At 44.4% G+C, this 26,528-nt stretch overlaps 1 long non-coding RNA gene across 1 annotated transcript in view; it reads left to right on the forward strand.

Moving 5' to 3' along the window:
- Nucleotides 1-24,683, forward strand: part of LOC130611966 (uncharacterized) — a 34,412-nt gene extending 9,729 nt beyond the window's left edge. The window contains exons 2-3 of the long non-coding RNA XR_008975363.1: nucleotides 15,619-15,734; nucleotides 24,523-24,683. This is a non-coding gene — a long non-coding RNA (uncharacterized LOC130611966). The remainder of the gene's footprint in view (nucleotides 1-15,618; nucleotides 15,735-24,522) is intronic.
- Nucleotides 24,684-26,528: the final 1,845 nt, after the last annotated feature.

Raw genomic sequence — 26,528 nt, forward strand, 5'->3', positions numbered from 1 at the left:
GTCTATATGATTATATATTGCCTGAAGAGTGGGTTTAGTGGTGAGGAACACAGCTGTTGTCCACAGACAGCAGCTAGATAGAAGTTCATGAGGGTTGAATGCAAAGAACTGATGACTGCTATGAAAGTATAGGTTTCTCTCCTTTGTCATGACAGCTCATGTCTCCCTGCAGGAATGGTCAGCACTGCTACCTTTACAGCAGTCCCTCTGCTCATGTCTCTGTGCCACAGGGGTGCTACTTGGAAAGGTCTCTTGTCTTCATGGAAGAAATCAAGGAGCATAAAGGCAGCCACGTGAGAAACACTGCCTGCCTGACCCAGGGACTGAGGCCATGATTCACTGTTGAATCAGTAGCTGGAGGAGGCTCACAGCAAACTTGGGGAGGAGAGGCAATCTGAGAAGTCATAAATATCTAGTTTTATTCGAGACCTCATAATTTTATGCAAACAAAACGTGATATCTTTCTAGAGGTCTACTTAGTCACCTGTGGAGGCAGCTACTGTGAGCATTTGGAATAGCAAGTGCCTTTTGTTTTAATGGTGCATCAAAACCAGGGGTTTTTTAAACATTCATTTTCCTGTAAGCAGAAATAACTTGGCAGCACAGAACAACAGGTCAATGTGCATGCAGCAGGCAGCAGTATTTAGCTTTGATCTTCTACACTTTGGCTTTTATCTGGAGATGCATAAAATCAAGTCTCTTGGCATCATCGCTCCCTGCTCTCCATAATCCATAGAATAATTGTTTACACCTTCTGCTCTTCACTATTTGCTACCATCCCTTTTTGAGATGGGCAAGAGCTGCATAGATGGACCCACAGCCTGACCCAACCCAATCATGTTGTTGTGGAACTGGTAGAGGGGTCAGCTGAAATACACTTGAGGAAAGGCTCAGGGTTCTCCTGCATGGTACTGTGTTAGAGGTGGAGCTGAATGCTAGATCTCCTGGAGCTCAGAAGGCTAAGAGACAGCCGTTCAAAACTGGTGTTTGTAGGGACTTGAGGACTGTTAGAGAGGAATGTTTCCATGAAGGTGAGAGCACATCCACTGAATTCTTGCTTTGTGCTCAAGAGGAAAATATTTATCTCTTTTCCCCTCCTTCCTCAACTTCAACCCTTGCCAAGGTCCCTTGGGGAAAATTCCTTCCCAACCACAACTGTCTCCGTCAGCTGCACCCTCATAACCTGGAGGGAAATTCCATTCTAAGCACAGATTTCTGCATGATTCATTTCTGAGGTGCTGGACCCTTCCCAGCTGTTTCCACCCACGTCTCTTACAACCTGTAGCTTTGCAACTTAATTCTTGCTGATGTTGGTCTGAACCGGTTGCGGACCTTTCAGCGCAGCCTTGTTTCCATCAGCCCTGCCAAGGTGCTGAGGGACTCTGGCTCGCTCCCATACATTGCTGTCCGAAAAGCTTAGAGGTGTGAGACAACGAGAGGAGACAGGATTATATGACAGTTGACAAGGAAACATACTTCAGGGAAGGGAAGGAACAACCTGTGTTGGGTGGAAGAAAGAGCATTCCAGAAAGCATCCTGGCAATACAAGGAGCTTTTGGCATAGTAGATTCATTGAGGCAGGGAGTGGGTGCCAGGGATGTGCTGCAGAGAGAGACTGCATTGGCTGAGGAAACCCAGACTCTGCCTCAGATTGCCTTGGCATAAGCGGTGATGCAGGACTGCTTTCCCCACTTTTTATGCTGTATCTGTCCACTTCCCATGCCAGGTGAAGCGGTGTGTGTTCAACCTGGCTACTTAATCATATCTCCCTCAGACAGGTTTCTCCTCTTATGTTTTGGCAGTGCTTCTAGTGCCTGTCATGTCAATATTTCCCTAATTTGAATTTATATGAATATTTGTGCAAGTTTATCCATGTGTAAATGCATCTGCACATGAGATGTATTTAGTTTGAGAGGGATGTGCAAGTGTTTACTAACAGCCAGGAGTGATGAACAAGTTGGTACACCCATGCCCCCCCATCATTAGATCAACAGAACTAATCTTATTCTGTTGATCCTCCTACTGACTTGTACAGCCCACAGCCTGTTGGCGTGACAGTATGTTTCTTGTCCTGATTTTTCCAATGTGATAGCAGCTCCTGTTAAGCTCCACAGGTTGCTTAGCACCTCTGAAAATCAAGCCTTAAACAAACGCTCCAGTGACCATATAAGCAAGATAGTTGCACAGCTTCCTTGCAATGAGATTCCCCTGGCACCATACCTATGGGCATAAAGTGAGGATACTGCTGGAATATCCAGTGCCTTGGGTATGCAAACTTCCCTAAAAGCTTGATGACTGAGCTAGGAAGCAGTGGCTGATGAGAGCACTGAGATAAAGGAAGGCTGAGCCAGTGACGTTGGTGAACATTGGATCAGCCTCTTTAGATTTGGCAAATGGGAGCCATACAGGAATTTGTCACATTCTCTGCTTGATCCACACTGCAGGCATATGTTGTTTGGAACAGGCATTTAGACTGAGCTTAGTCTGTTGTCACCCTGTTGTGGCAAAGCTGTTTGCTCCCTGCAGTCTCCTGAATGCTGATGGCTTCGCACTGGTGTGGTCTGGCTGTGCCTTCATCCCCATCGATGTCATGCTTTGTGAGATTTGTCTTGTACTCAGTTATTTCTCTAATTAGAGGCTGATTTCCTCTCTTTTGCTTTGATCTTGCTGTGGTCTGCTGAGACCATCAATAAGCTTAATGGAGAAAATGTGCTTTTTGGGGGCTTTGGGAGTTTCTTCTTTCCTTTCTTTGAAAGGTGTTTTTTTTTTTTTTGGGGGGGGGGGGGAATGGAGGAAAGAACTGAAGGGGAGAAGGCAAATTATCATAATTTTACCTGTCTTGCCTCGTCCTTATCGAGATCTTGAGGAAAAGGGTGAGAATGTGTTTCTTGTTCTGTCCTTTCATCTCCCTCTATTTCTGTCTGCAGATGACTGATCCTTGGTCATCAGTCTCATCGCAGGCTAATGGCATACCCATAATGGTGCTCTGCTTTGCTCAGAACCCAGCAAAGAACTTGAGAGCATGTCTCCTGTGTGGAAATAGGTCAAATCCAGATTTGCTTCTAGAACACATGAATGCATTGAGTTATTGGAATTTACACCAGGGATAGATCTGTCTCAGCCATATGTCCCAGAGCTAACTCGCTTCCCTCCCACCTTTTGAGACTGCTAATGAAGCGATATCCCCTGCAGAGGAAGCAGTATGCTAAAATAGGATTGTCGCATCCCAAGAGAATGGGCGGTAGCAGCAGAACAGAAGGAGGGAGAAGGATAATGGAAATCAGTGTGCGTCAGGGCCTGATCTATGCTGTTACAATCAATAGGAGTTTTTCAGGGCCGTGAAATTTGAAGTCCGGAACGTATTCAATCAAGTTTTTGAAGTATCCAAGTTCAGGAGTCCTTTGTTGCATAGTGTGGCTTCCAAATTTTCTCTGACACATAATTTACTTTGAATAACCACAGCAGAAGCTGGGATAGCTCAGGAATTTCCCTCTCCTTGCTTATCACAGCGCTCTGGCTGCCTGCATCCCGTGAGCCTGCTGCGGAGAGGAGGGAGTCAGGTCTGTCTTTAGACATGACTAGGGAGTAGTGAGGGGTGATGGAGGATAAGGAGCTTGACTGCTCCTTGAATGCAGGTACTCCTAGATCATCCTGTCCTATGTACTGTCATTATCATGATGAGGATTTGTTGCCCTGATGTTCCTCAAGGAAGAGTAGTGAGGAGGTTTGCCCAAGCCATGGAACTCCCATAGTGGTCTGCCACAAACACAATGTTCTCTATATCAAGTAGGGCAAGGCAAAGGTAAAAGCATGGCTCCTAATGGATAGCCTGGTATGGCTGGACATTAGTGTCTGCTTGCAGCTGGAAAAACTGCAGCATCTCACCAGCTTGCAAGCCGAATCTGCATTATAACCTTAACAATGATGAGGGTGAATGGGTTGCAGGTATCCTTACCCAGAGGTATCACTGCTGCAATCAGTGCTGATGTGTGATGCATTTTCTGTGATTTTAGAGTTTAACGGGAGTTTTACTATAGCTAGAATGAACATTGTGACTCTCAGCTCCTGATGTAATTCAATCAAAAAGGAACCAACAGGGAGGTGGGGGAAAAAAGACATAAATCCTCAAATTCCATATAAAAATAGATAAAAGCAACTGGCTTAAAGGATTTAACAGAGGCTTACTTAAGAACTTTCTGGGGGTTTTTTAAAGGAGAAGAAAAGGAATTTAGCACACACAAACTCTTTCACTGTTCTCATCCAAGGGTCATAAATTTTAGTCCAGGTCCAGATCAGAGCCAGATTCAAAGGTCACCAACAGGGGGGAAATAATCTGAATAGGAGAGGTGGGAAGGCAGGTCAGCTATACAGTGTCCCCAGCATCCTCTCATCACATTTCCCTCTGTTTGCCAGATATCAAACACAAGAGAACATTTGAAATAATACATCCATTAAGGTACCTTCGGTGCCTGTCAGATTTGCTCTAAGAGGATTGTGCTTATTACACAGTGGTAAGGTTTTTATATTCATAAAATTCCTTCAGAGCAAGCAAAATAAAAAGAGGTAGGACTCAAACATGCCTCTTTCCTGCCCTGGAATGGGGCTGGGCAAGCAATTAAAATTCTGCCCTGTGCTAGCCTTCAGCAAAGGATTCTGTGATTCTATGACACAGGCGAGAACAAGTTGGTCTCCACCTCTTCAGTTGTGCTTCTCTCTGGTTTGGGCATATCCCAGGAGCAAGAGGCAAGATCTGGAATTGTAAGGAAAGATTGGCAGTGTCAGGGATGTGTGAAGCTGCTCCTGTTCCTTGTTGTGTAGGTAATGGACTAGTGAGAGCAGTAGCTTTGAGAAAATGGAGGAACAAGAGCTGCCTTATGGGAGGACAGCTGGAGCATCTGATGTCTATACCCTGCTCCTTTTCTACCTCTCAGCTTGCTCCACTGCCATCTTCTGATCTTCCCCTCGTTGATCCTTTCTTCATCCCCACGTCTTTGGTGGCTACCTTGATTCTTGTTTGTAGTTTCAGATGCTCAGTCTTGATCTTGACTTCAGATGCTGGGCTCGAACTTCAAGGCTTGCCCACCTGCGCCCCGGTCCTGTACAATGGCATCTCTCTGATGCTAGATGAGACAAGTCATCCATATCACAGGTTAGGCAGACGTTCTCCCTGGCATCCTGAGATCCCTCAAAGAGAGATTCTTAAAGTGCTTTGTGTTTTTTGCTATGAACATAATCGTGCTGAACATGCACTAAAAAGATGAAAAGCTCTGACGATGAAAGCATTGTAAACAGGGGCTAAGCATTTCTGCTATAGATCAATGAAGAGCCTTTTTCTGTGCGAATAACTGTTTCCCTGGGAGTCCCTGCCTCACACTTGCACCTCTGCCACTTTGGACAGAGACAGAAACAATCTCTCCCTCCCTCTTGCTTTTCTTATTCCAGCCTGAATCTGTCAACAGATGAGTGTTAACAGCCTACATGGGCAGGAGTTTTAGTTAACATAATGCCTTTTTCCTCATCATCACCTTTTTCATTTAATCTTTCAAAGTCGTAATTATCTAATATTAATGTTCTCATCATTATAACATTCACAGGAAGACAGCAGGTTTTTGTCCGCAGAGACAAAGATCTCTGAAACGATTAGAATCGTTGTTCAGGATTGATTTCATCTTATAGTTGCCCTCAGCCAGAGGGACCCATCTGTTTAAAAATATCTGATACTAATTACCTAAAGAGCCATTATTCAGCTGGAGGATTGAGTGAAGTTGTCCTTCATACATCATATACACCTACATATAGTGTCAGGCTTTGTTGGTTTTGTGTGTCTTAAAAACATGTTGTGGTTCAGCCCCACACAGCCACTCACTCACCCCTCAGCAGGATGGGGGAGAGAATCACGAGAGCTCTAAGAGAAGGTGGTGGCCAGATTTGGAGATGGGTAATGATGTATTAAAGACAAAAGGTTATGGTCTGGGAAGCTCTGGATAGGGAAGATGAAGCTGTCTTCTTGCTGTAGATAGTTCGTAACTACACAGCCTTATTGTGGGTCTTAGTTTTAGCTGCCCTGTACTCCAAGAGCTGTGGAGAGCAGTATTATGAGCTGACATAAGGAAATAAGCCAGCATAGGGAGGGGGAAGCAGGATGCGGGGTTTCTTTACCTTTCTCCCAATGGAAGTTAAAAATCCTTCCTCGAAAAGAACACACAATCAACAAACCCCAAACCCAAACAGCAGAACTTGACTCCTGGCTAAATCCAGCTCCAAATAGATGTTTCGTATCTCCCTCAATTGCTCGCGTTACTCCATATGGCGTGCAGCCCACACACTTTCTATGCTAACTGGGTGTGACGCATTGCTGGGGAATGTGAAACACGACAGTGGCAGGTATGCAGGTCCATAAAGACCCAGTTCCGTTGGTTTGCAGCTGAATGTAACGCTGCCGTTGCTGGGGAATAGCTACACCGAATATGTTTGATAGGAATATAGATGTGCATCAATAGAGATATGACAAATCCTCTCTTCTTTGGGTTTGATTTATCAGAAGACAAACACTTTCCATAAAAGTTCATTGGGTATTCCATAAAAATATAGGTAATAAATGTCACCTCTTTTACATGAAATAGTGAATTATTTACTGGAAATAATGACTTGAAAGCTGGGTCTATTTAAAACCTCTTGACATACTTAGCTCACCCATCCTAAGCATTTCAGAGTTTTCATTTGAAAAGAGCAGCATTAGGAAAGAGCCGGTTTCGTGCCACATATTAGAATAGGGCCCAATGTACAGCTGTGGTCATGGGCTGATGCAAGCTAAAGCAGTAAAGAACCTTGGCAGCTCCACAAGTTGGGAACTCTGTGCTGGAATTAGCAGCAAAGTGAATAGTGGTGAATGGCAGAAGGGAGTGCTTTGGAGTATGCTTTTGTTCGGCTTCCTGCTGCTTCTATGAGAAATAGGTTTGTTGGAATTGTTCTGTAAACAAGCACGTACATACCTGGATGAGGTGTGCTCACAGCCAGTTTTGGAACATGAAAAAACATGGGGTTAATGTTTCCTGCTGTCAAAAATGATTTCTGTTGTGAATGTTTTCCTGTATTTTACTTGATTCTCCCCAAAAGAACCCTCTTTTCCTTATTTTTTATCTCTGCTCTTTTCTCTATGTTGATGTACAAGTATTTTACTCCAGGAAAATACCTTTGATGAAAAACCTGTCGACTTCCATGTTCCTTCTTGTACATAATCTCTCTTCTCTCTCACCCTCAAGGTCATGCAATAGCTTGCATTCACCAAGTCAGAGGCGTTACGTAGGATTAAAGCAAAGGGGAGTGAAGTCAGGAGCTGTACATGGAGAGGTGTGTCTGTGGATGCTCAGATACTCCTGTTTAGGACTGGGTTGTGCAGATGCTGAGAAACATGCATCACGAGTTGTCCCATGAGCATCAGTCGCACTGTTCATCATGCTGCCCTGGCTCATTTGCCAGCACAGGTAGACCTGTGGTTTCTGTAGGCTGCTGGGAGGCTTCACACTCAGAATTTATTTGCTCCTGACAACCTCTGCAGTATTCCCTTCCAAATGCTGCTGTCAGGGTCCTGTGCTGACCGTGTGATGTAGCCAAATATCCATCTTCTTGCCATTCCCCAGCACAGCAGGGTCAATAATTAAAGTCCTTTATTCTTATCCCTGACATAGCCCAATAGTGGAAGTAATTGTAGGCTCCCAAAGGGCACGTGGAAGTCTGAAATGGCTGCAGATTCCATTAGTTTCCTGTGTGTCATCAAGACAGGAGCAGGATGAGCCTAATTAAGCTTAGAGGTTCAGAAAATGGAAGGAGCTGATTTTTTTTCCCTCTTCCAAAAGGAATTCACTACCAGCAACATCTGTCTGATAGGTTTAAAGGGGAGAGGAAGAGAGATGAGAAATGCTGGACGATTGGAAACTGCTTGCTAAGGACAGGAGGGAAAGAGGTTGAAAACAGCAATGTCAAAGTCCCTCATGGCAGATATTCCCATCAGGGTGACAGGGCTGCTTCTCAGTTTGCAGCCAGTTTAACTGCAGATAGGGTGGGGAAAGCTGCAGGCAGCTTCTGCAGCCCAAATGGACTGAAATGAGCCATAGGATTTTGGAGATACCTTTTCCTGTCCCCCCCCACTGCAGAAAGGAAGGAAAAGATCAGTGGTTATCCCAAAGTTTCATCAAAAAGTTCCCTTTCCAGGTCTGATTTCTGTGACATTGACTCAGAGGCTTAGGAGGGAAAAAACAGAGCAAAACTGAAACTCCAGGAGTGTCTAGACTTTCCCTCTGCTTGGAGCACTGACAGATGAAGATTTGTCTTGCTCTTGGGATCTATATATCTCTAAACTAGGACTGTAAATGCCCCAGCCTGATATTTAGGGACATTTTTGTACCTTAGTATATAATCTTAAGTGTAATATGATATGGAAGATGATGCTCTTTCATCTGAAATGATCTTTAAAAGGTCATTTTTCTGTCTTCCTTTTAGTCCTCCCTGCAGTTCTTATTTTCTGGGCTCCTTGTGAAAATATAATGGTGGTGTCTTGTTCAGACTCTGCCTTGAAAAGAGCCAGGTTGTGTAGGCTGCTTGTTGCCCTCCCTGCTGCCCTCCCTCTTTCAAAGCTTCATGGCTCTGCTGGATAGAAACCTTCCAATTCTCAACCTAAATATGTTCATGGAAACCTTATGTGTGCTCATTCCCCCTTACATATAGCTATGCCTGTTGTCAATTATTTAGCTTTTTGATCATAGTTACTATCTGTGCATGATTTGTGATTTTTTTTTTACTCTTTTAAATACATACACACACACCGTGCTTCCTTGCTTGGTCCTTTCAGTGTGAATCCAATGGGCAGTGTTCTGAGCCTGCATGCAAGGAATGTGGAGCAGGGGAAAGCAAATGGGGGAAAACTATGTTCTCAGGTGAGACATCTTATTGTGGATGCAAGTGCTCTGCTGTCCTATTGCTGCTACTCCCATCTCTCTTGTTAGTTCAGAGTTCATGCGTGTTTTGCAGTAACAGCCCTGAAAGAACAGCAGCAGCATCACTCTGAGCAGCCTGGCCACCCCTGGAGAGAGCTATGGGATTCTTTCATACAAGCCCTTAATTAATGAGCTCAAGCAGAGAAGTAGCAAGTTAAAGTGCCCTCCTAGCATTTTGTTTGTCAAGTCCCACGAAACTCTCTAGAAATCCAGTAATAAGATGTGAGTTCTTCTCTTTCTTTTGCTGGAGAGTTTTTCAAGACACAGTTGATACAAAATCATTTGTTAGCAATAGAGATCCTCATGGTCCCTCCGCTGTCACCAAAGCAGGGGATATTATTCTGATCCGAAGGAGGCACTAGAATGTAATTTGAAATCCTGATGTATGAGAGCAGTCCCTAGAGCTGCAGCTAGCCTTCCTTGTTGTGAGTATGCAGCCATGCATCCTCAGCCCCTCGGCATCCAAGCTGCTGCTCTTTTACAGCTCTTCTCTGGCCCACGCTGCAGTTTATTTGCCATGAAGATCTGATCAAAGGGAATAAAGGGAGCCTATATCCCTGCCACCCCATGGAGGTGGGTGCTGCGTGCTTGGACTGCAGCTACAGGGAGAAATTAGAAAACACCTTGAGATACCTCATCCTACAGTCACATTCCAGGAGTCTGGAAAGCTGGGATGGCAGCACAGCCTTTGTCTTGTGGTTATACTCTTTCCCAGACATCTGCTGGTGACCACCATTAGAGACCAGGAGTGGGATAAATGGATGTTTGTCTCTTATGTTATTTGTTGATGATATTAGTGCAGCCAGTCAGCTGTAACCTCTGGGCAGATAAAAACCTTGCTCAAGCAGCTGTCTGGGAGAAAGCAACCACTGAGGTGTTGCCAAATGCTTCTATTTCCTTCCCTGTAGTTGTTTGAAGATTCTTGTCAACTGCAAGAATGAGGAAGGGGAAAAAGTTTAATTTGCACCAAAATGATGCTCAGTATCTGGGTCCCAGTATATGTTACCAGCACAGATGCTCCTCTGCTGTTCTCCTTCTCTTGAATGGCTTTCAGAATTAAATTGGGAATTGGGTGATTCACAGTATTTAGAGCCTATTTTGTGAGGAAATGAGCAGGACTTTTCCAGGGCTGTGTGAGTTGAATCCACACCTCCGTCATCTTTGTTTCCTTAGGTGATGTAGTGCCAAATGCCCATCTTTTCAGCAGTGTCTCTACTGTGCTTGGCTTGCAGCCTTTAAGTGGCTCCAATCATCCCAATCCCTCACTGAGCCTAAGAATTCCCACTCAGGGGCACACATGCCCACAAACCCCTCTCAGTGGATGCCTTGCTTGATGAATGCCAAAGTTTTGCTTTACGTGTGAAATACTTAGCTAAATTGTTTTGTTGCTCTCCAAATCTCACTGCTCGCTGTGAGTTGGAGAACAGAGGCAGAAGGGGATGAAACACCTTACCCCCACGGGAGAGCAGTGAAAAAGGCTTTGGTGTGAATGCAGGTCAGCTGGTTTGCTTTCCACACTACTTTTCCACACAACAAGCTTAACCCAATAGAGCCTTGTCCTACTTATTTCAGGAGTGGAGGAGCTGAAACATGCAGCCCGGCCTTGCAGGGATGCCCTTGTTTCTATCAACCGTCAGCCCAAATCTGCTGGTCAATCCCCTGTGGGTTTCGACATGATCCCAACATGCTAATACTGAAGCCACATCTTCAGAGACCTCCCAGTCAATCTCTGGAGCTTTTGTCTCCCTTTGAGACTTCTCTTTTTGGCTGCGCACCTTTGTTATTTCTGCATGGGTTAAAGCAGTAGGTTGCTTGTGTAATAAACAGAGGGACATACAGTATGGGAGACATCTGCTCTTAACACCTTCAGCTCTTCCTTTTAATTCAGACATTCAGGATAAGCATAACAGGTTTTCCCTTCTGAATTCATGCTATGGCTCAGCCACTTAAGAATGTTTGCTGGCAGTGTGACACCTTCCAGACAGACACCATGTTCAAAGATGCCACATGAACCTTTGGTGGCCACAGATGAGATCAGAGACAAGAAATGTCACCAGGCACGGACTTTTTCCTTCTGCCACCTGAGTGCTACATTAAAAGTCCTGTTGTTCAGACCTGAAAGGTAACAGCAGGCCAGCCCTGGTCTCTGCTGAGCCAGTGTCTTCTGAGTAAAAGGAGGGACTGGTTCTGCTGAGCTGACTTTAGCTTTGCCCTTTTCACGTTGCATTTAGCTCAGCAGGGTTTTAGGTTTTTGTCACTTTTAGAGTGCCTTGTCTGAGAGACCTTTGTCAAATCCTTCCTCCCTAGTCTCGAGAGGACTGCGCATCTGCAGATCATGTGCAATGGCAGGAAATAGCCAGGAGGAATGGAGGGAGCAGCTCAGAAATGGGATGGAAAAAGAAGGTGGGAGAATGGGATTTCCCAGCCAAGGCTACTTAATTCTAGAGATTGAACCAAATTAGTTCCTCTCCGGTTTACTGAAAGGCACCAAAACACTTCAGCCACATGTGCTATGCAGCCAGAGAAAAGATAAGATTTCGGTAGTGTGTATTTTGAATGAGTGGGTATGAGGCTCTGAACAGGAGCAGTCCAGCACAAGTAAAGGCAAACATGCAACCCAGAAGGGTAAAGCACAGCTTGAGTTTTGTTTCAGCATTGCAAAATGGAGTGGAGAAAGGGAGATGTATTTCAAACTCTTTGACATTTCTAAGCAAATTCAGCTTCAAAACCCATCAGAGGATGGATTCCCTCCTGCAGCCAGCTCTGGAGAGGTACTGTTTGTTCTGAGGATGACTTTTTGTAGGTCTCAGCCCATGTCGTCTTGTTCGAGCTATAAAAGGACCTAACAGATGGGTTCATGAATACATTTAGCTCAGACATGAGCAGGTTTTTATAAGCAGTGATGTAACAGGAATGGATGAAAAAAACCCAACCAAACCCTTTGGTTTTAGGTGGAACTTGGCCAGCTTTCAAAACGGAATTGTTTTGCTTTGGTGCCGATAATTTGTATTTTATCAGGTGAAAAAGGGGAATTTCAATCATCTCACAAAGAAACAGCCGAGATTCTTATTCTAAAACTCCAAACCAAGACATGTCATCATTGTCGATATTCTTTTACACTTCCTGGCCAAGATTAACACAATTTCACAACGTATTTTGATTTTGGAAGAATGACATTTTCAAAGGGAAAACAGTTCCATTCGAGTCCTCATTCATTCGATTCGGAATGGATTTTGGTGGCAGTTTGATCCACTCTGCTTTCTGTGAATACTCTGTGATTGCAACTTTCTGAAACATGTTTATTGGCAACACGATATTCCGAAATAGTTTCTACTGATAAATCTTGGTCTAAAGCTTGTCAGTTCTTTATAAGTGTGTTTGGAGCAGCTTTGATTCTTGTCTGTGGTTACACGGCATATTTTAAATCCCTGATTGGATAAGCATAAATCACAGCATCAGATTTCCTGTATAAATGTTTATGATTATGACTCTCAGAATTTGTTTTTCAGTGATGTATCCACTTCAAGCCCCGTGCCTAAGACACTTTTTCCCCAACAGTTCATTTACTATGATTCTTAAAAAAGAACTGCAAAGATGAAGAGCCTCTGGGCACTTATCTTTAGAGCTTTTAGCCATTTTCTCTCATGGTCTGCATTTGTTTGTTACTTATGCCTGTTGTGCTTAATTTAAATTGAGATCACAAGTGCTTTTTAGCAGCACTTATCTTACCATGTGTATACACAGTTCCCAGCATAATAGGAGCCTAATCTGGATAACGTTTTTTGGTGTGCTAATAAATAATGACAATGCTAAAACAATATTGCATCATTACCGTAACGGATGTGTTGGGATATCAGATGAGCAGTCACCAAGATGAGGCACTGTCTTATTGCCCGAGTCTTCTTACAGTTACTTAACTTGAAGAAGGTGCCTTCTAAAGGTTTTCTTTAAGAAGTTGTTCTTAATTTATTATAATTATTCATCTTTCTGACAGAAAGATATATAAGGTTCTGTCAGTTAAATGTAAGGATGAATTTTTTTCATTCAAGAGTGGAATTAGGGATATTTGTTCCTCTGTCACTGTCATCACACTCAGATTGATGGCTTCTTTAGTCTGGGACTTGCAACACCAAAAACTACTGCTGCAGTTGCTGAGGACAGAAAGCTAATCATTCCCATTATGGCCAGGAATGAAATTATATGAGGGCATTCCCTTCATCAACAAGGTGCCATGGATAGGAACAAATCCCTCTGAAATGAAAGTCAGTATCTGGGCCGGCTTTTCTGAGCTTGTACCAAGTCTCTTGTGCTTAATGTGTAGCCTAAGGTATGAGTCTATATCCGCTTTAAACCTTTTATTCTAAAGATGTATGTTCTGCCTCTGTGAACACTCCCTCTTTTGGGACAATCCTAAATTCTCTGTAATACCTCGTGCTCATGAATTCCACTGCCTAATAGTGCTGTATGTGAAAAGAGTATTTCCTCCTATCAGTTTTAAATGAATAGCCTTTTAATCTAATTGGATTCCTGTATTATGAAAAGTAAAACCAGGAGCCTCCAGCTGACCTTCTTTGTGCCCTTTGTTACTTTACATGCCTCTGTCGTGTTACCTTTTACTCATCCTCTTCCAAAACTAATCTAGCTTTCACATTTTTAATGTCTTGTAATACAGAAGCTGTTGCAGTCTTCACATAGTTTTCCATATGGGTCTTAGATCATCAGACCTGCAATAGGTCTAAACACGCTGATGCCCTAAACAAGCTGTTAACACTGAAAACTATGGCAAGCATCTAATGAAGATTATATAGGGATGCAAGGAGTTATTCCAGCTTTCTGGATCACTATGATGCCACAGATGGTCTTTCTGTTAGTCTTACAATCTAATACACTAAATCTTATTAATAAGCATCTCCTCAATTGAAATCAATGATGCATGGCATTACCTGACGTAAATGAAGATTTGAGAGTGACCTATGGCCACAGATCAGCTAACAGGGAGCTATCAAACTTATAGTGCTTATGTACCAGAAATAAAGGCCTGTATGCAACTTTGCTCCAGTGCTTTCGAAGAATAATATTAGCCAAGTGCTTTACCATAGCATAACCTAAAGGTCAAGCTTAATGTATCCAAAAACATTTCTTGTTCTGGTGAATGCCTCGCTGTTATTTCCAAAGTAAGAAATTAAATTGCCCTTTTCTTTTCCCCCTCTGCATCTACAAATCCTTAATGATAGCAGCAAAATACAGAGATTCATGGACCTAATTTGTGACCTGTTTTCCTGGCAGGAATGTTCTTGTCCCACTACCTCAGAACAGCATTCGATGCACTCCCTGTTCTCTCATTCTATTCCCAGTGGTCTTGTATTAGAGGTCCTTCTAGTTTAGACTGAAATATATTGTCCTCAATTTGCATTTTAGTCTGGATGAACCCACTGTATGAAAGTTATTCCAAATTTAACCATTCCCAATAAAGTCAATGGAGTTAGTCCAGATTTCTAATGAGATAATTGGTATTCAAGCCTGGCTAGTTTCCCAGACAAATAGCCTTAGAAGATCAAACCATTGGTCTACCAGAACAGTATCTACCTCCCACAATAAATTGCTCCAGATGCTGGAGAGGAATTCACCAGTGGATAATTAGGACTGTTTGCTCATAGGGAAAGTGTGTTCCTAACATACACCAATTAGAGGCTGGCCTGAGTGCTGAGACTTAAGGATTTACATCCTTTAAAAAAGTAGGAACAAAACCTGATTACTGAGGTCTATTCCTTGGTCTTTCAGTCATTTTGAGGCTTAGTGCTAATTGCATAGCATTTAATTGTCCTGTATTATGTGTAATCCATTTTTTTCCACCAATCAATACTGTAATTCAGATAAAAGATTGGGAATCAGATCCCGAGCTACAGAAAGTTTATCATTACGCTATTGATTTCTGTGGCATCGCACTTAGCTTTAGCAAATGAAACTCTTGTCCATATCATGGAAAAATATGCTGGTATAAAATAGAATAAATGAAAAGAGTAGAAATTGCACAATGAATTTAAGTAACAGTTGATACATTTTTTGTGTGGCCTTTCTGATCCAAACAGGAACTGTTGCATTGTAGCAGCAATCAGCATTTGGCATACCCCCAAAACTCCTAACACAACAGCAAACTAGAGCCTTCAGGACTATTCATGGCTCTTATTCATGTAACCGTGGGCATAACTATGAATATATGTGTGTGAAAATGCCATGTGTATGTCTCTGTGATGTATATGCATTGTTATCAGATCCCAACAAAACATTAGGAGACTGCCCTTATTACTTTGGTCACTAATTACATACAAGCTGATTGCATCAATCATCTCGCTATGCATCCAGCTGAGGCCAGTTTGTAGCTATTCACATGGTGATAGAAAGAAGAATAGGAAAACAGTTAACTGAGAAAGCCTGTGATTATTTTGCTTAGCATGCTGCAAAGGTATACTTTGCTTATGTGCCTGTTCCATTGGTGACTCCATAATTCTGGCATGCGGATGTATTCATTTCCTCTCCAAGACCTTGTCCTCGCTCATGCATACCAATCTATACTGACTCAAAGACATGAATCAATGCTTGCATACGTGCTTAATATCTGCTCCAGGTTTCTAGGAATGCTCCTGAAATCACAGTCATTTCATACAAGGAACCAACAGGAATTAATGGCAGAACTTGGACTTTAATGCTGTCACGTGTACCCTCCCTACAGTGCACTGATGGGTGAGCACGTACACACTCTAGACTTTTATACAATATATATGCACATGCACATGCACACAGCACAGAAGCCTGATTTTGTGTTCACACTAAAATTGGGCCCAACCTGGAATCCGATCTTCGTACTGCCACAGGTTGTCAACAAGGTCTTGGTCCTGTCATCTTGTGTGTTCAGGGCTTTGCTCCCCAGTGATAGTACAGAGTCCTGTTTCCTTATGCTCCTTAAGGAAAAGGGTCTTTTCCTTACCCATTTGTAATATGCTTCAGTATAAAGAGGCCATAGTTTTAGCTTTGGAGGTGTTACAAATGTGTGCCAACCCTTCTGTTTACCTGAATTCCTCTGCCCACTGTGGTCTCCAAGCTGTGCTCTCAACTATGGTGTAAGGACCCATCCCAATACTGAAATGCTTTGAGGTCCCATTGGCTCCTGCTCCCCTGTTGAAACACTGAAAGAATTATTATGTTGTGATTTTAAAAGGAAATTGAAAATTCCCTCTTTACTGCCTTCTAAACGAACCTTATAATTCCTTCTCTGTCTGTTAGTGACACTATTCAATTCTCTCCCTGTCAAAATACAGTGGCGAAGAGCAGGAGTGCAGTCAGTGGCAGGAAGGATTTATCACCCTGTCTCCTGTGATCGGCCAGACACCTGCCTGCAATCTCGTGTCATGCAGAACATAGGGAATAACCCATTTGACAGACTGAGGAGCAGCCTGGGATGTCTTGTTATTGCCTTCTGACTTGCTCTGTAATTCCCCCTGTTTGGGGCTTGCATTTGCTTGCTTCTTGCTCTTAGAAAAGACTGTTATTTAGATTTGGAAAACTCATTACAGTGTTCATGTCTGAATTCCAGGGTTAAGAAAGCATTTAGTACTTTTCTGCCTTTCTCTGCTATAGAACGGGCTCCTCTTTCATCCCCATTGCTCTTGCATACAGAACGAGCATCAGACGAACACACCACCTGCATATGATCAATGCAGATTTTCAGATTACACTAATATGACACAGGACCCTGGATTAGAGGAAATCATCCGCCTTATCAGATACTGCAAGTATGCAGTCCCATGACAAATGTGTCCACAAGCATTGCAAAAATCTCTGTATGCACAAGTCTTGGAAGCGTTTCCCTAGGATATGAGTACGCTAGGATAATACAGTTAAAACGAACCCAAAAGCTCCCAAGCTAAAGCAACCTGAGGGAAGAAAGCAAAACAGATCAAGGACATAAATTTCCTGAGTCACTGAAATCGTAGGGAATTTCTTAGGCGATAAATGATCCTATGTGGGGTTGAACGCTCGGGGGTTCTTGCCTTACTCTGCTTTTTCTTGCCTTGATTACCATTCATTCATAAGAATGCAGCATGGAACGGGTTGGAAAGCAAGTGTGTCGTGGCATTTAGGTTATTAAGGAATGCAGAAGTGAGTTCTGCAGCCCTGGCTGCCTTGACCTGGGCTTTCTTTCCTATTTCTTCTGTGCTCCTTTTCTGAGGCATGAGCACCGCTGAATTTGGTGGAAGACAAATGGGACCCAGTTGGTCTCTGGTGTGGTGTGCGCTGTGATGCACGAGCGGGGATAACTCGTGCTGTACGGAACGCTGTCAGCGTGGTGTGTGCTGCAGGGCTTGGCTTCATCAGCGGAAGGCACAGTGGGAAGGGTGGCAGCCGCCTGTGTCTCTCAAGTCTGGAGGTTAACAGTATGATTAAAATATTAAGAAAGCAAGCGTCATCGAAGTGAAATATCGTGCCCCTGCCAGCATAAATCCCTGTGCAGCTCCTAGTAGTATTTGACAGTTTCCTCCAGAGATCACAGCCTCTATCTCTGCAGGGGAAGTCACTCACCAGGATAGCAAATGGAGCTCGTCAGACTCATTTGCTGCTCCCTCTGTCTGCTTATGCCCTGCTGCAGTCCACTTGGCATCTGCTGAGGGAGTCTGGGGAGAGGTCTTCATCCATTTTCCTTGCATGTGTCAAAGGTGGGCAGGTCTGACTCGCACCAGAGGCTGGAGAGGAGGCTCCTCTGCCCCACAAACCATCCATTCTGCCATAAGCTCTCTGCTTCAGTATCACTCCATAGAAAGAAGGTGTCCCTGGGACACTGTCTGTGAGGCTAAAGCTCTTCTCTCCCCAGAAAGCATGGGCTGGAGATGGTGAGGTGATCTGAATCATGAAGATCTCAGGACCCAGATTCCCTTCTCCTTCACTTAGAGATGCATGGGAAATCAGAACTTCCTTAGTTATTCATGTGTCCTTTGTCACAAGGAGTTGAAGCGTTAAAGCAGGCTTGAAATCTGGAGTAGTCCCCGAAGTACGCTCCTAGCTTTGATGAGGCAAGGATTTAAAAGAGAGAAGAGGTAGGGAATACCTGAATACAGAGATTTTGGGCCAAGTTAGATCTCAGTACTGTTGGAGTTGGTGATGTTGTTGTAACGGGATTACTGTAGTGAGTTAAATATCTCACTTGTATAGTGGTTTTGGTTAGGAGCTTTAGGGGTAGTTCAATCCCTATGGTGATCAGAGAGGAATAAGTGCTCAGTAGGAAGGGGGTCTTCTCCTCAGATAGCATAAATTAAACATGCTTGGAGATAAAGAATGAACACAGAAATGAGTCAAGGAGCAAGTGTACTTTATCATGACGGGCTAGAGATGCAGCCCCCAGGTAAAGCTGCTGCTTCACTGGTTTCTTTGCAAGGATGTTTTTCTGGAGCTCTGAAGGGGAACAGGGATTTGGCTGTGTGCATGTTTGCAGGTTGCTGCTTTGGACCATGAGAAAGCTCCAAAATGCCAAACAAATGATATAATAAGTGTCTTAGGGCTTGGCAGCACTATGTCTTTGGAAGACACATCAATAACTCAGCAGCCAAGAGGTAAAGGGAGGACAGGAAATGAGTAAACCAAAACAGCTGCTTGTGTCAGCCTGGCTGGGGGACTAACTTCACACCAACACTCCTGATTTAATCTGTAATTAAAACTGCAATTGAAAACAGGGTTTTTCCTGAGGATGGGTGGATCCCATAGGGATCATCACATCCTCTTGGGAAGCAGCAGACTCAGTGCGCAGCCTCTGCCAGTGCTTCACGAGCAAAAAGAAAACTACAACCAACATCTTTGTTCCAAAGCCCCAGGGCAGGGATTTGGCCAGCTGGCAAAGCCGAGCAGCGGTGTGGCTGGCCATAGGAGTATGGAGCCCAAACAGGAGCAGGTGCTTGGATGAGCAGGATGGAGGTGGAGGTAATGCCAACACAGCTTTTGTGGTAGGGCTGGTGACCTCGCCTGGCATAAGCTGGAGTCAAATCAGGCCTAGAGTTTATTTAAGCACTGCTGAGGTCCCATTCCATGGCAAAGGCATTTGCTGAGCAGAGCAGGAAATGAGGCTGGCAGGAGGATGCAGTGGAGGAAGAAGCAGGGCTGCCTGTTTGGCTTGTTAGTATAGACATGGTGGTCAGAGGGAGGAGTGTGCTTCTGAGCTTAGTCTTGGCTTCTATGTGCTGGTCAACAGTGCTGCTCTATTGCACTGAATTCTTCTGCTGGTCTTTCCCTCCCTCTTGGAGTAGTTTTTCTCATCCTCTTTCTTTCCTTCTACCATTCCCTGCTTAGACAGCAGTGGCAGGCACTGGAAAGGAAGACAGGTTGAAGTGCCTGAGGCTCTGTGAAGCCTCTTCCTGATGTTGTCAAGGGAGGGGAAGCGAGAGCTGACAGGGTCTGTCATGGTGAGGTACATCCACTGTGACAGGCAGTGCCTCTAGTCCTCCTCTTTGGGAAAGCAGAAGGAGGGATTGGCAGGCTTACACAGTGCCTGATGTGCCTGACCCATCAGCATCTCCTCTTAGGAGCAGCAGAAAACCAGGAATGGCCCCTTGAGGGTTGGAGGGAGGCAGGAGCCAGCAGCAAAGCCTCTGCCAGGCTGCTTTCCTTGCTTAACACAGGGCAGCAAGCACACAAGTCCTCGTATTTACTGCCCCACTCATCCCTGTGTCCAGGTGAGATCTGGAGGTAGCAGCTGCCCAACTGGTGAAGGCGACAGGTAAAGCTTGAGAGCTAGTGGTGAAGCCAAGCGGTTCACTCCCGTACGGAGCTGTGGTGCCTGCATGTTGTGCACTGGCCTGAGAGCGGAGGGATACAAGCTCCTGGTTTTTGCACCCTTGGAAAGCAGCCCTGATTTCCAGGGAGCTGATGGCGTTAGTCATGAACTGCTCATTTTCTACCGGAAGAAATAAATTATGCCTCCCAGGAAATTCCATCTTCTCTGTTCCTGCCTTCCCAGGAAAAAACCCAGGCAACAAAACCTGTAGCCTTCAACACTTAATGCTAATGCCAGTTTGAGAGCAGGGTATGCAGATGCTACTCTCGGCAGTAATGGGCAGCTAAGAGGTTTTTTTAAAGACCCAGGACCTCTCTGGATTTTATTATGGGCTCTAAATATGATACAGAGAAATTGCAGCCTATTCTGGGTAGAAAGTGGGTTTTCATTGGTAAGTGTGGCCTCTTCAGATCTGTGATTCTACTGTTCTCACAGCCACACTAATACTTGTTATCTAAGGATATTAAAGCATCTATATTTCAGTTAATCAAAGCTTATTTTGCAAAGGCACAGAGAGAGGACATGGCTGTGAGTTACCTTCAGCAACACAGTCTGGAGAGGTCTGCAGGTAACTTGACTGCTAATGCACTTGGCTACATAATGCTCTAACTCAAGCAGGGTCCAGAAACTGGGGATACACGTAGCATCACAGCAACTAAAGACATAGATCACAAAGAATGTGTTTCTTTGATCCTCATATGGTCTAATTGTAGCTGAATACTTGTCTAGGGGCTTTTCTCCTCTGCCTTCCCCAAGCCCCAGCTGCAATCTCAGTTTAACAAACTGCGTCTCAGTGTACGGTTATCCCTTCCTGTCTGAAAAAGTCTAATTGGTTGTGAATAATACTGTATTAACTCTCCTGGCTGGATCAAAAGGCTCTTGCATGCCTCTCCCCCATCCCCATCTCCATGGAAGGTTTTGTTATCTTGTGTATAAGCAGCAAACACCGGCAAGAAATTTGCATATAAATAACCTGCCAGCACAGAAAGGCAGCAAGAGGCACCTGGTACCTGCTACTTTTATTACTCCAAAACAAAGGAAGGTGCAATCAGGCCACTGCCATAGGCAGCTCTGCTGCATCCCAGATTCACCCCATCCTGACCCCATAAACTGGAGTATTACTGTATAGACTAAGAGTCTGGAGATAGCTGGTTGTGGATGAGAACGCAGGCTATCAGAGCCAGAGTGAAAGGTCTCATCTGTGGGCATTGGGATTAGCAGGAATTTAGTGGGCTGATGGAGACCTGAACCCCATGACTGCAGATTGCTGGGCTGGTACCAAGGGCTGGGTATACAGGGAAGAGAAGGATAGGAGACAAAAAGTGCTTTGCTCATAATGTGGACACTGAGGGGGTGACCTTGGCAAGCCAGGGAGGAAAGGAGAAATTAGGAGAGCCTGGGGTGGAGGGTAGAGCAGGAAATCAGTAACATCCTGGACAGGGATGATAACAGGGAGAGGCAAGAAGCATCAGGGTTACTAGCTCAAAGGGGATGTTGATCCTGGAACAGGCTGGTGAGGAATCAAAGGGGAGATAAAACGTGTTTGCAAGGCATATGAAGCTTTCTTCATTTCACGCACCCCCACTTCCTTGTAAATGGATAATGGAACAGGAGCAACTAATATAGTGTCAGCCAGGGCTGGAGTGCACGTCTCAGCAAGAAGAAATAGAACCCAGGCTAATCTGGCTAAGCGTTCAAACACATTCCTGCCCAGATTTAACAAGTGCACGCACACATCAAAATCTATGACAAAAACAAAGGCATTAAAAGAGAATGTGGTGAACTGGTGAAGCAAATAGTGAACTGCCTGCAGATAGGAAAGAGGGCAGAAGCACAAGAGAAGCAGGGAGTATAGCGCCGTACCTTGTCCAAAGCGAAACTGGGGGTGAGTCAGGCAAAGAGCTCATCTCAGGAGGAGATGAACCACACTGAAGACGTGTCCATTTCTCCCTGCTGGTTTCCAGTCACTGGATAAGGTGGTTGTGCCAGAGTTATCTCCACTGGAAGGGCTGAACCTTGCCCTTTATGCTTACAATACTATTTAAGGGGCAACCCAAATTCTCCTGTTCACCTGAGTGGCTCCCTCTGTTTCTGATCAGTGTGAGTCCAGCCCTTCTTAAATGGCACTGATTTCCTAGCTGTGCTGTAACCCTTCCTCCTCTCAGGGAGGCAAGGGGCCTTGGCCAGTTGTGCATGAGACACTTGCACGTCCTGTGTGACATCCTGGAAGTGCATCCAGGCATTTCTTAGTCCATGGCTCATACAGCCCTGAGACCAGGGGCAGCTTTTACCTGGCTAAAGCCCTGTGATCCCTGTCAGAGCTTTACTGCATACGGTCTCGAGGCTATTCCTCAACACCAGGGAAAAGGGGTGAAAGTCGAAGAGGACGTGAGATCTAGAGAAAGCTAGTATGTCGACTAACCTTCAGGGCTTGTTCTTGAGCACTTCTTGCTGTTATCCAGATGGGACTCGTTCCAAGTGGATGTTAGTGTAATTCCTGAGGGGTATTAGCAGCGCTGGATCAGCATTTTAATCTTCATTCAATTTCTTGTATGGCCTCTGGGGACCATCTCAGAGCTTTTAGAAGAGGGAGTAATGGGAGATTTAAAGAGATGAAGCGAAGGCAAAGACTGAAGGGACTGGCTGTGCCAACCGGGAGATGCTGACCCCCAAAAGGGGAACTTAAACAGAAGTTTTCTCAGCAATGTGACTGTGTGCAGGGTGGCTGGTAGCTATCATCAGAGTGAGGATCATGCTGTAAGAACCCGCCTAGCAACACGAGGCGCAGACACAACTGTACGTGCGGCCAAGCCCCCCTGCCAGCTCCTGCATTCTGCACTGCTCAAGGAAGAAAACTCCATGCCTTCAAAAGCAAACCCCAGGTTGTCCCAGATTGGCAGGAAATGACTCATTCCACAAATGCAGTCTCAGAGTGTGAGTGCAGCATTCAAGTTCGCATCCAGGTATGGCTGTGAGAGCACTAGAAAATCACTTGGAGTTCTGCGGGGCAGTGCTGTCAAGATCGCAGATGCTCTGCTTGTTCTGTGTTTGGTCCAAGCCCTTTCAAGTGTAAAGAAATACTAGTGCTTGTCATCTCTAAGCGAGGCCTCTGCCCTGTGCTGATCATTCACAGTCCATGTAGAACGGCTGTCTTGGGACAGCAGTACTCAGATTCTGCTGCGCCTGCACCGTGCAGCCAAGCAGCAATAGGCTCAGTTTGACAATCTCCCCTGTCAGAGTGGTACTAGACAGAGAATCACACAGCCAAACATTGACTGACAGGCAGCTTGGGCAGCACTTACCTGGGTTTCAATGGGGAAGTCACAGCTTTGGGTATGTTCTTCCAATTGCCTGAAGAGCAAATACTTAAGCTCGAGCCTCTGGTATTCAGCCTTATCAAAAGGCTGGCTTTCTTTGGCAGTGCCCAAGAATTCTGCTCTACCTATTCCTATTTTACATAGTGCTAAGAAAAAATGCATAGGAAACAACAGCAGAACAAACCAAATCCGAAAATAAGCTCCTGTCCTTGTTTTTGTTCTGTTACTGGATCCCTTTGGCTGTGTTGTTTTACAGTGGCTGACGTTCTCTCATGGGCATAATCATATTGATTACATTAATATTATTGTGTAGGATTAGCAGTGTTGTTCTGGTGCTTGGGAAAACAAAGGCAAAAAAAGCTCTGCTGGACCAAGGGCAACTGAGTAGAAGGTTCTAGTAAATAAAAAACATGGGTCTGTATTGGTCTGGCTTGTTCTCTAGGGGGGAGCAAAGTGGTGATGGAAGTAAACAGCCACAGCAAATGTCGAGGTCTGTGCAGTAGAGCAAGTCAACCCGATTCCCTTTCATTTCTGCTTTGCTTCCCTTCCTGTGTGCCTGCCTTCATCTTGCTGTATATAAATTTTAGTGTATCCCTAGCTCCCACCTTGGTGCTTCTATTCCACCAGGGAGTTTTCCCATCAGCATTGTAAAACGCCTCATTAGGAAGGAAGAAGGCAGAGCAGGCTTTGCTCAGACAGAACCTGGGGGTGTGATATTGGCTTTTCTTTTGCTCTTCCTCAACTCAGATGCACTAGTTTCATCCATGATATTTTGCTTGAATATCAGTCTATTTGCTAGTATCTCAATCTTTCAGATATGGAAGGATTTGTATTATTAGTACCCTACGCCCTGCACATTGAACTAAATGACCCTAAAGGCAGTCTGTCCTGTTTCCCCAACACAGAAAGACTCACAAGACCCAGGTTAATAAGTGCTTTTCAGTTTCTTCTCCCCCATTTAGTCTCCCTCTTTATTGATCTGTCAGACACTGAGCTCATGTTTTCAACACCCTGTTGCATGTGAAGGAGTTGCTCAAACTGCCATGCTATCGATGCACTAAAAAACCTTGATCTGTTTGTCTAGGGGATGTAACTGTTTCTCTTAAGAGGTTCCATGCAAAACTTCACTTTTCTCCTTCTTTCTTTCCTCCGTACTGGACTGAAAGAGTTGATTTCATCACATTTAATTTCCTTGATTTCTCTTTTCTGATAGCTTTACATCCGCAAATCATGTCTGTAGCTTGAAAATCAAGAAGAAACACTCTCTAGCTCTCCCCTTGCACTTCCATTAGAAATTCTAAAGGTTCCATAGCCTTAGAGAACGGCCTTTTATAGACATGAAAAAGAATTGCTGATTTATTTATTATTTATAAATCTCATTATATTTTAACTCCAGGGGGTGGCAAATATAGGATAGACTCCTTCAAACAACACGTGGGCCCTCCAGTGGTGCTCACCATGTCTCTGCGCTAAAGAAGGGAGGAAAACAGTGGTCCAAGCAGCAACGTGAAGCAAGCACAGATAGGCTGGTGCTTCATGGAGTCCCCAGCAACTTGTTCAGGAAGAGTCGTCATAAAGAGAGCTCTCTTTACAGGAGTTGATGGAGCTCATGCTCCTGGTTAACAGAGTTCTCTAGCCATTATACTTGACAGTGGGGACCTGCCGTGGACCTCTAGGGTGCTGATGTAGCAGAAAACAAGCAGAAGGAACAAGTGTTGCTGCTATAAAGGTGCAATATTGTCCTGTTATGGGACAGAGCTAGGTATATAATACAGCGACCAAGATTTGCTGCCTCCCCTTCCAGGAAAACAAGCTGTAACTTTAAAGCAATGGGAAGGAAAAGATGTTTTAGACTGCTGTGGCTTATGTCCTTCCACACCTCTGCTCCCCATCTATATCCTTGGAGGGGGGGGGCACATGACAGGCTTCAGTCTGTTTGCACCTCTTTTACTTTCTTCTATTGTCCTGCTGAGTGAGCAAGGACAGGGGGAGCACAGAAACGAAGGCACGGATTTAAGTCGGGACTGAAATGTTATTTGAAAGGATTTGCTCGCCGTTTCATTTTTTGTTCAATGTATTTTTATTAACAAGTCTATTCAATCAGAACTGCAACTCGCTGCCTCCTGCGCCTGGAAGGATCTGTTCTCAATGTAATTTGTCAGCTGGATTCCTTCCCAGTCATGCTCCTGGTTTTCCTCAGCTCATTCTGAATCCCCCTTTTTTCATCAAAAGCAGATACTTCCTATTGTGGGGCACAGGGACACCAAGCAGCATTTCTGTCCCAGGCACACACAGACATACATATATATGGATACACACGTCCCCTGCTTCTTTCTTTCCTTTCTTTTCTTTCTTCTGGTCTCAGCTTTTAATTGAGTTTACAGTTACTCCCTGACAACATAAGACATGAAATTACAATCCCATCAGCTACTTCACAGCAATCAGTTGTGAACATGGGCAGTTCCCAGCTATTAGGGCTGCAGCAGGAGGATACAATGGTAGCTTTTTTATCACCCAAGCAGTGAGGACTGGGGGAGTTTCTGCCCCTTGATATGTAGAGGGGAGACCACCCTGTGGAGCACCCATTTTTTGTAAGAGAAAATGGGAGCTGATCTGAAAGATAGAGCTTTTAGCAGGAGTGATGTATTGAAACTGCTGTTTGGAGCTACAGGATAAAGGGGAAAAGCCCAAGCAAGGTGATGACTGCTGCTCTTTAACTGTGCAATAGGAAGGTTTTTAGGAGGAGGGCAGTATAAAACCCTGTCTAGTATAGATGCCCAAAACCTTGTTATCCTGCGCTTATCCCATCATTCCTAGGGTCCTGTTTAAGCAGCAGCAAGACATATGGTACTCCTGTCACGATGCTGATGACAACATAAATATAGTCCTGAAGATGCATAGAGGAGAGTAGTGCCTTGCTGATTTAATTTCCAACATCCAACCCTTGAAGCCTCCACTCTTTGCTGGGTTTAGGGGTTTTGTGATGACTGCAGACAGGGGAGCTTTAAGAAGAGGCAGTTTTCTGCTGATTGTGATTCTCTATCACAGTTTTGATTAAACTTTTCCAGAATCCTGCTCATTACCATAATTTGGGTGGATTTATTCTGTGTCTCAGCAATACATCTGATTATTTATGGGAGCTCACGGCCGATTACAATTAACTTTGATGAATGCAAAGTTTTCTGGAAGAAGGAGAATAATACCCCCTCCCTTAGCTATAATTCGTAATGCAGGTTAGTTTAGTTTGGGTGCAAATAAATAGAACTAGGTCATAAAACATCCTGACTCAAGGCAACGGGAGAATCTTTGCTTTACGCCATCAGGTGGTGTAAACCAGAGTAACTTCAAGAGAATTCAAAGAATTGCACAGCCTTGATGCAATCTAGTCCTTTATCCTTAATC

Source organism: Pezoporus wallicus, unplaced genomic scaffold (assembly GCF_028554395.1).
Source record: "Pezoporus wallicus isolate ANWC-B61680 ecotype Strahan unplaced genomic scaffold, APGP_CSIRO_Pwel_v1 contig_11829, whole genome shotgun sequence".
Lineage (NCBI taxonomy): Eukaryota > Metazoa > Chordata > Aves > Psittaciformes > Psittacidae > Pezoporus > Pezoporus wallicus.